Here is a 12,871-nt window from a genome sequence, read left to right as displayed (position 1 = left end):
ATATGGTCATTCCACTTTAAATCACTCCTAATGCGTACTCCCAGATAATTTATGGAATTAACTGCTTCCAGTTGCTGACCTGCTATTTTGTAGCTAAATGATAAGGGATCTATCTTTCTATGTATTCGCAGCACACTACACTTGTCTACATTGAGATTCAATTGCCATTCCCTGCACCATGCGTCAATTCGCTACAGATCCTCCTGCATTTCAGTACAATTTTCCATTGTTACAACCTCTCGATACACCACAGCATCATCTGCAAAAAGCCTCAGTGAACTTCCGATGTCATCCACCAGGTCATTTATGTATATTGTGAATAGCAACGGTCCTATGACACTCCCCTGCGGCACACCTGAAATCACTCTTACTTCGGAAGAGTTCTCTCCATTGAGAATGACATGCTGCGTTCTGTTATCTAGGAATTCCTCAATCCAATCACACAATTGGTCTGATAGTCTTACTTTGTTCATTAAACGACTGTGGGGAACTGTATCGAACGCCTTGCGGAAGTCAAGAAACACGGCATCTACCTGTGAACCCGTGTCTATGGGCCTCTGAGTGTCGTGGACGAATAGCGCGAGCTGGGTTTCACACGATCGTCTTTTTCGAAACCCATGCTGATTCCTACAGAGTAGATTAAATATCAGAAAGGAACCGAGGTAAAGAGAAAATGTACTCCAGCGTTGGGGTCAATGTAAATTGTGCGGAAGGGTTGAACAGAAAGAACAAAAAATTTAGCGTGTTTCCGAATTAAAGCTGCACGTGTGATATCCGCAGCCATGGCTCTTTGATTGACTCGTCGTATAGAAATTAAGTCTAAGGGTGGTTTGATGCAGCGCTCCATTTTTGTACCTTCTGCTCTTCATTTCAGCATAATTACTGCACCACACGTCACTGATGACCTGTGTTCCATGCTCGTATCAAAACCTGTCCCTACATTTCTTCCTTCTAGTAAGAAATAGTTGTATGCCAATCGCATTTATTTAGCTTCGCTGTTAAATTTTTTTCTAAAATGTGGCCAGAGATGTGAGGAACTGGTTTATAACTGTCAGTTCACACTGGAAATAACAGCACCGTCACGTCACGTGGCACTAAACGAACTGCCCTGTAATTTAAATGGCCACATTCGAGCTAAGCGCCAACGTAACGGGACGTAAACGTCACTCCACACCACGCCGAGAGTTGCCTGCCGCAATGTCTGGGAGCTGCGCTGCCCAGGCGAGCGACGTGGCGTGGCAGCCTGGTCCAGCGCAGGCCTCTCCTCTGTTGTCACGGCCAGGTCAACGTGTGACTCGCGCTTGGGACGGTGGAGGGCGGCAGCAGGACCATTGGCGCTCCTTCAGAGCCGACATTCGTGCTCTTGTCACTGCTGGTTATTTTTAATTGCTTTTCTCATGACAGATGTAGGCCTGAATTCACACCACATTTAATACTACTATGTGAGGATAACGAGAGAGGGATCAAGGGAATATCTTTGAGATATGCCTACTCGAACTTCGAAATTCAGCACGCCATAACTTAAAAACTCTGTAGCCTCCTCCTCGGCCTTAGCCGAAAATATAAACGCTGGATTAAGCCATAACCCCCTCCCCCCCTTAATGTTGAGAGTAAAACCCAATTTTCTTTACAACGGACGAGACCTTCCTTTTTTTTTTATTTGGCCTTTGAGTGTGTACTCAATTTAGCCATCGGCAACACATAGTGACAACGTACACATAATTGAATCAACAAATACAGAAATGCATAGTTACAAGAATAAAAAGCTTAACTGTTACAGTTTTGTACATAATGTTTTAAAAATTGAATTGGAAAATAATTAAAAGTGTCTTGGCTTACAATTCACTCCAATTCTGAAATATCTTCATCAGCAAGACATATTTATAATTTACGTACACCATTAAAACCTACAGATTGTAACCAGTACTCTTGATGAAGTTAACTATCACTTTATATAGACGAACGTCTTTAGTACACAAAAGAGAAGAAGCTGATTGAGGAAGATGGTAGCCCATACTCAGCAATGTCTTCAGGAAGACCAACTGTTCACGGTCAAATTTGGGGCACATAAATAAGATGTGGTTGACATCAGCTTCCGACTCAGGATCACACTCACATGCTGGTGAGCTGTAAACGTTGATCCGATGTAGACGTTGTGGGAAAGAGGCATGATTGAAGCGGAATCTTATGATGGTAGAAATCGTGGATCGGTCCAGATGTGTCCTCATGAACGATGAACCACGGCTGTGAAGGAATCCGAGGTTGTAGCACTGCGTAATAAGCGCCTTTTGTTTGTTGAGAAACGTTCCACATTTCCTGCCATTGTTGTCTTGCGTGATCCTTGACTTCACGTAAGTAGTCTGTATAAGGAAGGTGCAGATCCAGGACGGTGCCTAAGGTTGCCGCTTGTTTGGCTAATGCATCAACTTCATCATTATAGAGGATACCAGAGTGGATCGTCCGGCCCGTGCGTGTGCTGCGAATATATTCAGATATCACATTCAAGATATAACTGTTGGTTGTTTTGTTCCATCGACTGTACTGAATGTTTTTAAGAAAGCATTGCGAGTCAGATACTATCAGTATCTTGGGGAAGGAAGTGCTAGAGACAAACTTAAGTGCTTCCAAAACTGCCACTGTCTCCGCCGTAAAAATAGAAGTGCTCGTAGGCAGTTTGAAGGATTTGCGGATCTGGATCTGAGGGCAGAAAAAGGCGCATCCTGTACACTCTTCTTGCGGAATTCTGGAGCCATCGGTATATACACAGAGAAAACCCGGCCATTGTGCTTGAACGAGACGATTGAAGCCAACGTTGACATTAGTACTGTCCAGCCAGGTCGTACTTAAATAATGGACTGGGATCTGGGAGCAGAGCGTTTGAAGGTCATATTCAAAAACAGGTAGATGCGCTGAACGCTGTATAGGATGTATGACAGGTGACCGAGTGCCAAAGCTGGCACAAACGGCTGGCACTTTATTCCTTCTGTGGGATGCAATCCACAGTCGATAAATGCAGTCTCTACTTTGATAGACGGAACTGTCCATAATGGTCATGCCTTGAATGTAGAATTTGTCCGATAACATTTGGCGCGTAATGCTCAAGGGCATCTCCCCTGCTTCTATTAAAAGGGCGTTGGTGGGCGTCGATCGCATGGCTCCAAGACAGGTACGAATGGCTCTATATTGAAGAGTATCTAATTTGGAGAGATGAATCTTTGACGCAGTGTGGTAGAATTGACAGCCATAGTCTAATCGAGATCGAATTATCCCTCGGTACATGGTGAGTAAAACACTGTGGTGCGCTCCCCACCAGACACGAGTGAGTGATCTGATTACATTTAAACCTTCTTCACACTTGGTAACGGTGGATCGGATGTGGGGCGCCCAGCTTAACCGAGAGTCAAAAATCATCCCCAGAAATCGAACGTGAGATTTTATTTGGAAGGTGTACTTGCCACAGGTAATGTGATCTTCAGTGCGGCCTTCCTTATAACCGAACACTGACTGTCGACTTCAGGGCGTGCCCCGATCACGAGACGCTGCAGTCCCGCTCCCAGTGCGAATCGTCCTTAATTGCTGAGCGACGCGACTTCCGGGACACTTGGCTTACGGCTCGGACATCATCATATTTCGAAACCGTGCACTTTGTTCGTTCGACAGGAGAAGAGAAAAAGGAAAGACAACCTGTGGCGCGGCTGGACAGGAAGCCACGGCCGGTGGCCGGCGCCGCTGTCCTGCTGTCGGCTGTCCTGCTGTCGGCTGTCTTGCTGTCGGCTGGCTGCTGTCGCCGTGTGACGAGACTGACGCCTGCCAGCCGCTTTCTCCTCCGCGGCGTAACCCCTCTGGGCGCCGGCCACCAGGCAGACATACGCCGTGGCCAGTCAGCACTGTTTTCCGGCTCTGCTCCGCCGCTGACCCGCTGTTTTTCTCCATACGGTACTCGACGCGAGTGGTGCTGCTTACTGCTATTCAGAGGATTCCAAAACAGTAAACTTAGCACACACAATTTAGACACTGCATCTACACTGAAGTCCCAACGAAACTGGTATAGCCATAGGATTCAAATACAGAGAGATGTCAACAGGCAGAAGACGGCGCTGCGGTCGGCAACACCTATATAAGACAACAAGTGTCTGGCGCATTTGTTAGACCGGTTACTGCTGCTACAACGGCAGTTTATCAAAATTTGAATGAGTTTGAACGTGGTGTTATAATCGGCGCACGAATGACGGGACACAGCATCTCCGCGGTAGCGAAGAAGTGAGGATTTTCCCGTACGACCATTTCACGAGTCTACCGTGAATATCAGGAATCCGGTAAAACATCAAATCTCCGACACTGCTGCGGCCGGAAAAATATCGTGCAAGAACGGGACCAACGACGACTGAAGAGAATCGTTCAACGTGACAGAACTGCAACCCTTCCACAAATTGCTGCAGATTCCAATGCTGGGCCATCAACAAGTTGCAGCCTGCGAACCATTCGACGAAATGTCATCGATATGGGCTTTCGGAGCCGAAGGCCCACTCGTGCACCCTTGATGACCCCACTACACAAAGCTGTACCCCTCGCCTGGGCCCGTCAACACCGACATTGGACTGTTGATGACTGGAAACATGTTGCCTGGTCGGACGAGTCTCGTTTCAAATTGTATCGACCGGATGGACGTGTACGGGTATGGAGACAAGCTCATGAATGCATGGAGCCTGTATGTCAGCAGGGGACTGTTAGAGCTCGTGGAGGCTCTGTAATGGTACGGGTTGTGTGCAGTTGGAGTGATACGGAACACGTGATATGTCTAGATACGACTCTGACAGGTGACACGTACGTAAGCATCCTGTCTGATCACCTGCATCCATTCGTGTCCATTCTGCATTCCGACGGACTTGTGCAATTCCAGCAGGACAATGTGATGCCCCACACGTCCAGCATTGCTACAGAGTGGCTCAGGCAACACTCTTCTGAATTTAAACACTTCCGCTGACCAGCGAACTCCCGAGACATGAACATTATTGAGCAAACGTGGGACGCCTGGCAACGTGCTCTTCAGAAGAGATCTGCGACCCCCTCGTACTCCAATAGACTTATGGACAGTCCTGCAGGATTCGTGGTGTCAGTTTCCTCCAGCGCTAGTTCAGACATTAGTCGAGTGCATGCCACGTCGTGTTGCGGCACACACGATATTATGCAGGCGTACCAGTTTCTTTGGCTCTTCAGGGTATGCTCAGTTTTCGTTATATCACACACACACACACACACACACACACACACACACGCACTTGCTGCAGAGAGCAGCACACTCGACAGTTTTCTATAATACTTCAACACATGGCGTAACAGTCTCATATTTCCCGACATTCTCACCAGCCTGGTCTACTTCATGGGGAATGTCCACGTGGATCGGACCACAAATTTTCGTTCCATCCGGCGGCCGTGGAACTGTGCATCTTATTTTGTTGTGTCTACTGTGGCGCACCTGTTCCTCCACTGTTCTCTTCCACAAGTGCCGCGCATTGGTGGGCAATCAAAAAAGTTCCGTTTGAGGCCATTGCCGCAGCGTATACGCAACGCAGCGAAACTCCGAAGCGAGCATGTAAGCACAGAGACGTAGGCAACGAACTAGTGTGGAATTACTTGTCTTTCTGGCGTGCATGTAGCAAATGCCGAAACGTGAGCTATGGCGACGTTAGTACCAAACGCGTCCAAACAGAACAAACGTTTTATTATTCTTTTCTTGCTACCGAAGGACAATCTCCGGCAGACATCCATCAGACAATGAAGAATGTGTGTAGGTCAGGATGTTTGTTGAAAACCGTCGTTGTGGAATGGCGCGCCAAGTTCCGGGCTGGTCGCGGTTCGGCACAAGACGCCGTCCATCTGCGAGACACTCGAGTTCCCACCCCGTAGTCGTGATCTCTCCCCAGGCGACTGTCACGCCTACGGTCCCTTGTAAAAGGCCTCGAAGGCTCGGCGATAAGGATGCGCAGCAGGGCACGGTGTCTTAGCAGCAGGTATCCCCCGCCTGTTGCTTCAGTGGGACGATTGTTTCAGTGCTCGAAGCGATTTCGCCTGGATGACATACCGATTCTGGGCTGTACGGCCTTCCAACAGCAACTTTTTGATCGCTCCTCATAGAACAACTTCTCCAGTTCTCGGTCGCTTCTTCTGCTACACATGGAATAGTTACCAGTTTGCCATCATTTAGGAAGTGGACTGCTGTCAACGCCGCACCACTCTCTCCTTGATTGATGGGTCTCGAATTTATTGCCGCTTCTGATTCTGTCGAAAAAGTATTTAAGCTCCCTTCATCCACCTGAGAGCGACGCTTTACGCAGTCTGACGTTCCCACCAGTCTCCCCGGCATTGCATCTACTTCCAGGTCATTCCTGCTCCAGTATCCACCGTATTTAATATCCACCGCGAGCTGGTCAGTACTGTGATAACGAAAGACCTAGCGACCTGGCTCAAGGGAGAAGCACGGAGAGATCCCATTCAGATGGAGCTAGTTCTGCCATGTGTACTTTTTCGGCCCTTTTTCAAAAAATGGTTCAAATGGCTCTGAGCACTATGCGACTTACCTTCTGAGGTCATCAGTCGCCTAGAACTTAGAACTAATTAAACCTAACTAACCTAAGGACATCACACATATCCATGCCCGAGGCAGGGTCACGCGGTTCCAGACTGAAGCGCCTAGAACCGCACGGCCACACCGGCCGGCACCCTTTTTCACTTTGGTTGACACCGCAATCGCGTTTTGCCTATGAAATAGCACTTTGTTCCACTATCTACTTCAGCTAACAACAATCTTCAAGTGGTGGAAGTAAGAGTGATTTGAGGTGCGCCGCAGGGGAGTGTCGTAGGACCGTTGCTATTCACAATATACATAAATGACCTTGTGGATGACATCGGAAGTTCACTGAGGCTTTTTGCGGATGTTGCTGTAGTACACCGAAAGGTTGTAACAATGGAAAATTGTACTGAAATGCAGGAGTATCTGCAACGAATTGACGAATGGTGCAGGGAATGGCAATTGAATTTCAATGTAGACAAGAGCAATGTGCTGCGAATACATAGAAAGAAAGATCCTTTATCATTTAGCTATAATATAGCAGGTCAGCAACTGGAAGCAGTTAATTCCATAAATTATCTGGGAGTACGCATTAGGAGTGATTTAAAATTAATTAATCGTCGGTAAAGCAGATGCCAGACTGAGATTCATTAGAAGAATCCTAAGGAAATGCAGTCCGGAAACAAAGGAAGTAGGTTACAGTACACTTGTTCGCCCACTGCTTGAATACTGCTCAGCAGTGTGGGATCCGTACCAGATAGGGTTGATAGAAGAGATAGAGAAGATCCAACGGAGAGCAGCGCGCTTCGTTACAGGATCATTTAGTAATCGAGAAAGCGTTACGGAGATGATAGATAAACTCCAGTGGAAGACTCTGCCAGAGAGACGCTCAGTAGCTCGGTACGGGCTTTTGTTGAAGTTTCGAGAACATACCTTCACCGAGGAGTCAAGCAGTATATTGCTCCCTCCTACGTACATCTCGCGAAGAGATCATGAGGATAAAATCACAGAGATTAGAGCCCACACAGAGGCATACTGACAATCTTTCTTTCCACGAACAATACTAGACTGGAATAGAAGGGAGAACCGATAGAGTTACTCAAGGTACCCTCCGCCACACACCGTCAGGTGGCTTACGGAGTATGGATGATGTAGATGGAGATGGAGATGGAGATGAATTACAGGACGAGCAGTCACCTTGACTTTTTGAAGGATGTGGGGTCGCTCGAAAGGTTGGATATTTTGGAGGACATTTGTGATGAAGCAGATTTTCTGTCTTGGGGTTAAGACACAGCGAGTTGTTCAGATGGAATGGTGCGCCTATATGGCCGATACGAAAAAGCATTTCAGGCCTTGTACGAAGGGTTTTAGCCTTGTGCTTGTAGGAGAAGCTCGGATGTGGAAATTTACATGGGGCTGACAAGTCAGGGCACTGTTTAAGAATGTGATGGGATTTGTAATCGTGGGTGGTTGATGGGTTTTCACAATCATAAATTAGGTGGTCCATTCATGGCTGTATACAGGAACTATTTAAAATGCTAATGGATAACGTCAGGGGGCCCCCAGCAGCATACGTGGCTCGTGAGCCATTTCGCTTTTGCGTTCCTGTGAAACACAAGCACAGTGCTGACATTTACGTTCTATTCGTATGTGTTTCATGGCGTCACCACGACACCGTTCAATATTTCTGTTACACTTTCTGGAAAGTAGCGAAGACCTGTGACATTTACGTATTTCACATCATATGCATTCCACGGCAAGTATACAGAGAACGTCGCTCTTCATATAACAATTCTTATCGAATTTACGTAAATGCTGCAGTTTCCACTGTGGGTGCACCTGGTGAGTTTGTCGTGTCTTATGTCGTCGCCAGCGACGGAACGTTGAACACTGACTAACACTACTTTTTTATGGTGGTTACTCCAAATTATGCTGGCAGGTTTCTTTAGATTTCTTGTTTTCCTCACAGCATGGTTCTTTCTTAACGAAATTAAACATAGACAGCAGCTAATATTTGAACATTGGAGCGCAGAAGTGAATAATAATTTGAAGAAAATAAAACATTAAATATAGGATTAATCTGTGCTAACCCATCCTCTGTCACCTGCCTCCGACAGTATTTCTTTGCTGTTTGCTGTAATTGTGACGACTTATTGCTGTTAGTATCCGTTAGCAGACCTGCTCCAAGCAGCGGTTTCCAGTTCACTAACTCAGTTGCGCGTTCTTGCTTCTTAGATCGTCTTCACGTCGACTTAATCGGCTTTTTCCAACACCTGGTTTCTTATCCAGTGCACTGGCAGCAAAAGAGTGGCAGAGAAACGTCTGCCCCTGCTCTGAGGAGATGCCATCATTATTTTCCTTTTGTGTCACACGATTACCTTCAGCTCCTACTCTACTTCCTTGTTATTTTCTTCATTTTTTCCGTGCGCTGTTCTGACATTCATATCATGCACAGAGGTTGAACAACATGGTTCTTTAAATTAAAAGGTCAGATAAAACCAAAAGATAATTTGTACTAACATAATCTCCTGGGTTCGCCAAACATCCCCTGTAGAGGGAATGGGAAGAAAAAGCATCATTTTCGCAACAAGTGATGATAGCAACAAGTGTTCGGATGGTAACAATAAGATTTGGGATCGATGTCTTAACACGTAACATATTTTCCTCCATTCTACAGGTCGACTAAAGAGTTCGCTTTCGGCTCGGAATCATAAAACGGTTATGACCATCTAGCTGTTAACATTATTTAAATGTGGAAGGTGATGTGAAAGTCACATAAAACGAGAAAACAACATGGTGTGGGTTGCTCATAAAAATCAGAAATACATGTGATAGATACTAATGATGAAGCCGACAGGGATGGCGCTGTGGTTAAATGGACTTTTCGAATGAAATGATCCGCACTGGCTGCAAAATACCTTACATTAAAAGACACGAAGGGTTTCGCGTCGAGTGCGGATCATCTCATTGAAAGTGTGGAAATTTGGCTGCGGCTGCCCGCAACTTAAATTAAATGGACTTAACATTCAGGAGAAGCAGTATTCAGACCGCAGTCCGGCCGTTGAGATTCAAGTCTTCTGTGGCTTTCCTGAATTAGTCAAAGAAAATGTCCGATTAAGAAGAACACGATCTATTTCTGTCCCCTTTCTTGTCCGTTCCAAACATGTAGTCTGTATTGACCTCGACTTAACATTAAATCTTAATCTTATTTGCTTCCTTTTAAGAATGAAAATAGAGCCAGAATAATAAACATTTGCACTGACAAATGGAGTTTGAGTTGAATGAGTTAACTGGTGTAACACAGGCCACAGTTGGATATAAATTCAACACCACCGAGTGGAAAGGGCGCTTCGTCTGCTGTCGAATCACCCAATAGCAACGTCTGTTTGTATCGAGCAGAAAATGTCTTGAAATAACAACTGATGAAACTCGGGGAGAATCACCGTGCCGCCTATGGTCGAAAAATGTAAATAATCTTTGCAAATGTTTCTGAATGCTGATCTTTCTCTATTTCTGTTGGTTTTGGATCGGCCGATACTTCGTTACAAGTATCAAGAGGGGAGTCTCTTCTAAATTCAGGAGGCGTTCTTCGCCGGCGGATGCTCAAGGACTTGACAGGTGCAGAGGCGGCGCGTTGGCGGTCATTGGCTGGAACTGGTTCTGAGCTCACATAAGTGGGTCGGCCACTGCTGCCCGCGCGGGATTACGTCACAGCGCGGGCGCCCGTGAAGGAGGTGCCAGCAACGCCCCGACCGAAGGCTTTAGTTCGGGCGGTTCTGATATCAATTGAAAATTTTATGACCTGTCCGTAGGGTGTCACTCGAGACTGAACTCCTAATACTCCAGAGCCCGTATTAAATTATATATCCTGCCAGTACGTACGCCGCATGTTGGGGATTAAACGTTATTAACAACGCAAAGAGGTCTTACCACCTGTATTGATAATTATTATGTCATTTACAATAGCTAACAGTCTGTTAGTTTCAAGTTCTATGGTCAATTTTGCACGATACATTGTAATGAAATGGAGCGAGTCATTTTACATTCACATCGAAAATTGGTTTGTGAATATGGCTGCATGCTAACCATTTATAAGATATTTTTAAAATAAATATGACAGTTAGTAATTCCTACTCACCACCTTTTATACATCACAATTATAGAAATACTTCTTCGGACTAGAAGGAGTTGGCGAGGAGAAACTTTTCCAGTTTGTTTTCCAACTGTACTTTGCTGTCTATCAGAATTTTTAAAAATTTCACTCGCAGCATTGTGCGCCCCCTTTTTTGTGCTAAAGACAGCTTTAATGTGTAGTAATGAATGTCATTTTTCCTTCTGGTATTGTAATTATGTACATTATTGTCCATTTTTAATTGCACTGGATTATCTACAACAAACTTCATGAAGGAATAAGTGTACTGTGAAGCAGTAGTCAGAATGCCCGACTCCTTAAAGAGATGTGTATAAGATGATCGTGGGTGAGCACCACATATTATTCTTACAGGCAGTTTTTGAGCAATGAATACTTTCTTTCTTGAAGATGAGTTTTCTCAGAGCATTATTCCATATGACATTATTGAATAAAAATATGGGAAATATGTTAACTTACAGCCGGCCGCGGTGGTCTAGCGGTTCTAGGCGCTCGGTCCGGAACCGCGCGACTGCTACGGTCGCAGGTTCGAATCCTGCCTCGGGCATGGATGTGTGTGATGTCCTTAGGTTAGTTAGGTTTAAGTAGTTCTAAGTTCTAGGAGACTGATGACCACAGATGTTAAGTCCCATAGTGCTCAGAGCCATTTGAACCATTTGAATTTTGTTAACTTACTGATTTATCTCTCCCCAAGATTTGGTATCATTCTAAGTGCAAATGTAGCTGACTTTGTTGTTTTAAGACTCCCAAAATGTGCTTGTTCCAGTATAAATTCTGATCAATATGGACAGCTAAGAATTTTGAAGATTCCACCATATTTATTATTTCCCCACAATGTGCTACACTTACCATTGCTGTAGTACCTCTAGATGTAAAAACTAAACTGAACTCCGCCGGAAAAGGCCACGAAGATCCAACGGTACCGACCGGCCACCGTGTTATCCTCAGCCCAAAGGCGTCACTAAATGCGAAGATGTAGGGGCACGTGGTTAGCACACCGCTCTCCCGGCCGTGTGTCAGTTTACGAGACCGGAGCCGCTATTTGGCATCAAAGTAGCTCCTCAGTTTGCCTCACAGGGGCTCAGTGCAGCCCGCTTGCCAACAGCGCTCGGCAGGCCGGATGGTCACCCATGCAAGTGCTAGCCCAGCCCGACACCGCTTAACTTCGGTGATCTGACGGGAACCGGTGTTATCACTGTGGCAAGGCCGTTGGCATACCTCTAGATGTGCAAAACTGAATGTGTGGTGTGTTTTTAAAACTGAGAATGAGGCCATTCGCAGAAAATCAGTCAATGACACACTTTACGAAATTCTTTACCATTTCTTCTGTTTCTGCATGTATGCTTGGATTGAGGACAATACTAGTGTTATCAGGAAAAATAAGAAATTCTGCTCATTGTATACTAGAACGAAAATCGTTTACATACACGACGAATAACAGTGGACTTAAGACCGAGCCTTGGGGGACCTTGTAGGTGATTTCTCCCCAGTCAGAATAATGTCCGCGTGCTAAATTGACTGGGTTACTAAGCACAGCTTAGTACAACTAGTAGGATGATCTCAAACTCACGAACACATGTCATAGTAAATTCTAAGCACACGGCGTTACTCCAGGTCCTTGATACGAGTTCCACTGCATTTTCTATTTTCCAAATTTACTGCTGTTGTTTCGTGGTGGTCTAACGGATAGAGCACTAGATTCCTGCTCTGGAGGCCCCCCGGTTCAATTCCGCAGAGGGACGGGGATTCCTCCTCGTTTCAGTCCCTCCAGGATAGCCGCAGGTCCACTCACAAGGTTGCCAAATAAGGACAGGGAGTCCCTCTCGAGGGTAAAAGGCGACCAGGATTATGGGCCAGCCGCCCCCCTCCCCGTAGTGCCGCGGCTAACGAAGGCACTTAGGCCAACAGCCCGGCCACCGCACTGTGCCTCACACTTTACTTTTCTTTTACTCTTGCCCTTTCACAGGCGACAGATACTAAACACTACCATTTTCGGAATTTTCTAAGAGGAGTTTTAATCAGATTTTTGTTCGACGGTAGGGTCAGTTCATTTTATTGGTATTGGCCTGCCAATTCTTTTAGCTACCACTGAACCTTTATTATGCTAACATTTCGTATATTTCGTATTCTCGGATACCTCTACCACTCGAGGC

General features: G+C 45.8%; 1 protein-coding gene and 1 pseudogene across 1 annotated transcript in view; one reads left to right on the top strand and one right to left on the bottom strand.

Annotated features, from left to right (window-relative positions):
- LOC126237541 (transcriptional regulator ovo) overlaps positions 1-12,871 on the top strand; it is an 864,856-nt gene that overhangs the window by 822,964 nt on the left and 29,021 nt on the right.
- Positions 11,815-11,932, bottom strand: LOC126238638 (5S ribosomal RNA; annotated as a pseudogene).

The sequence above is a fragment of the Schistocerca nitens genome, chromosome 2 (assembly GCF_023898315.1).
Source record: "Schistocerca nitens isolate TAMUIC-IGC-003100 chromosome 2, iqSchNite1.1, whole genome shotgun sequence".
In the NCBI taxonomy this organism is placed as follows: Eukaryota; Metazoa; Arthropoda; class Insecta; order Orthoptera; family Acrididae; genus Schistocerca; species Schistocerca nitens.
Note: the sequence above shows the minus strand (reverse complement) of the source record. Positions and strands in the feature narration are given on the sequence as shown.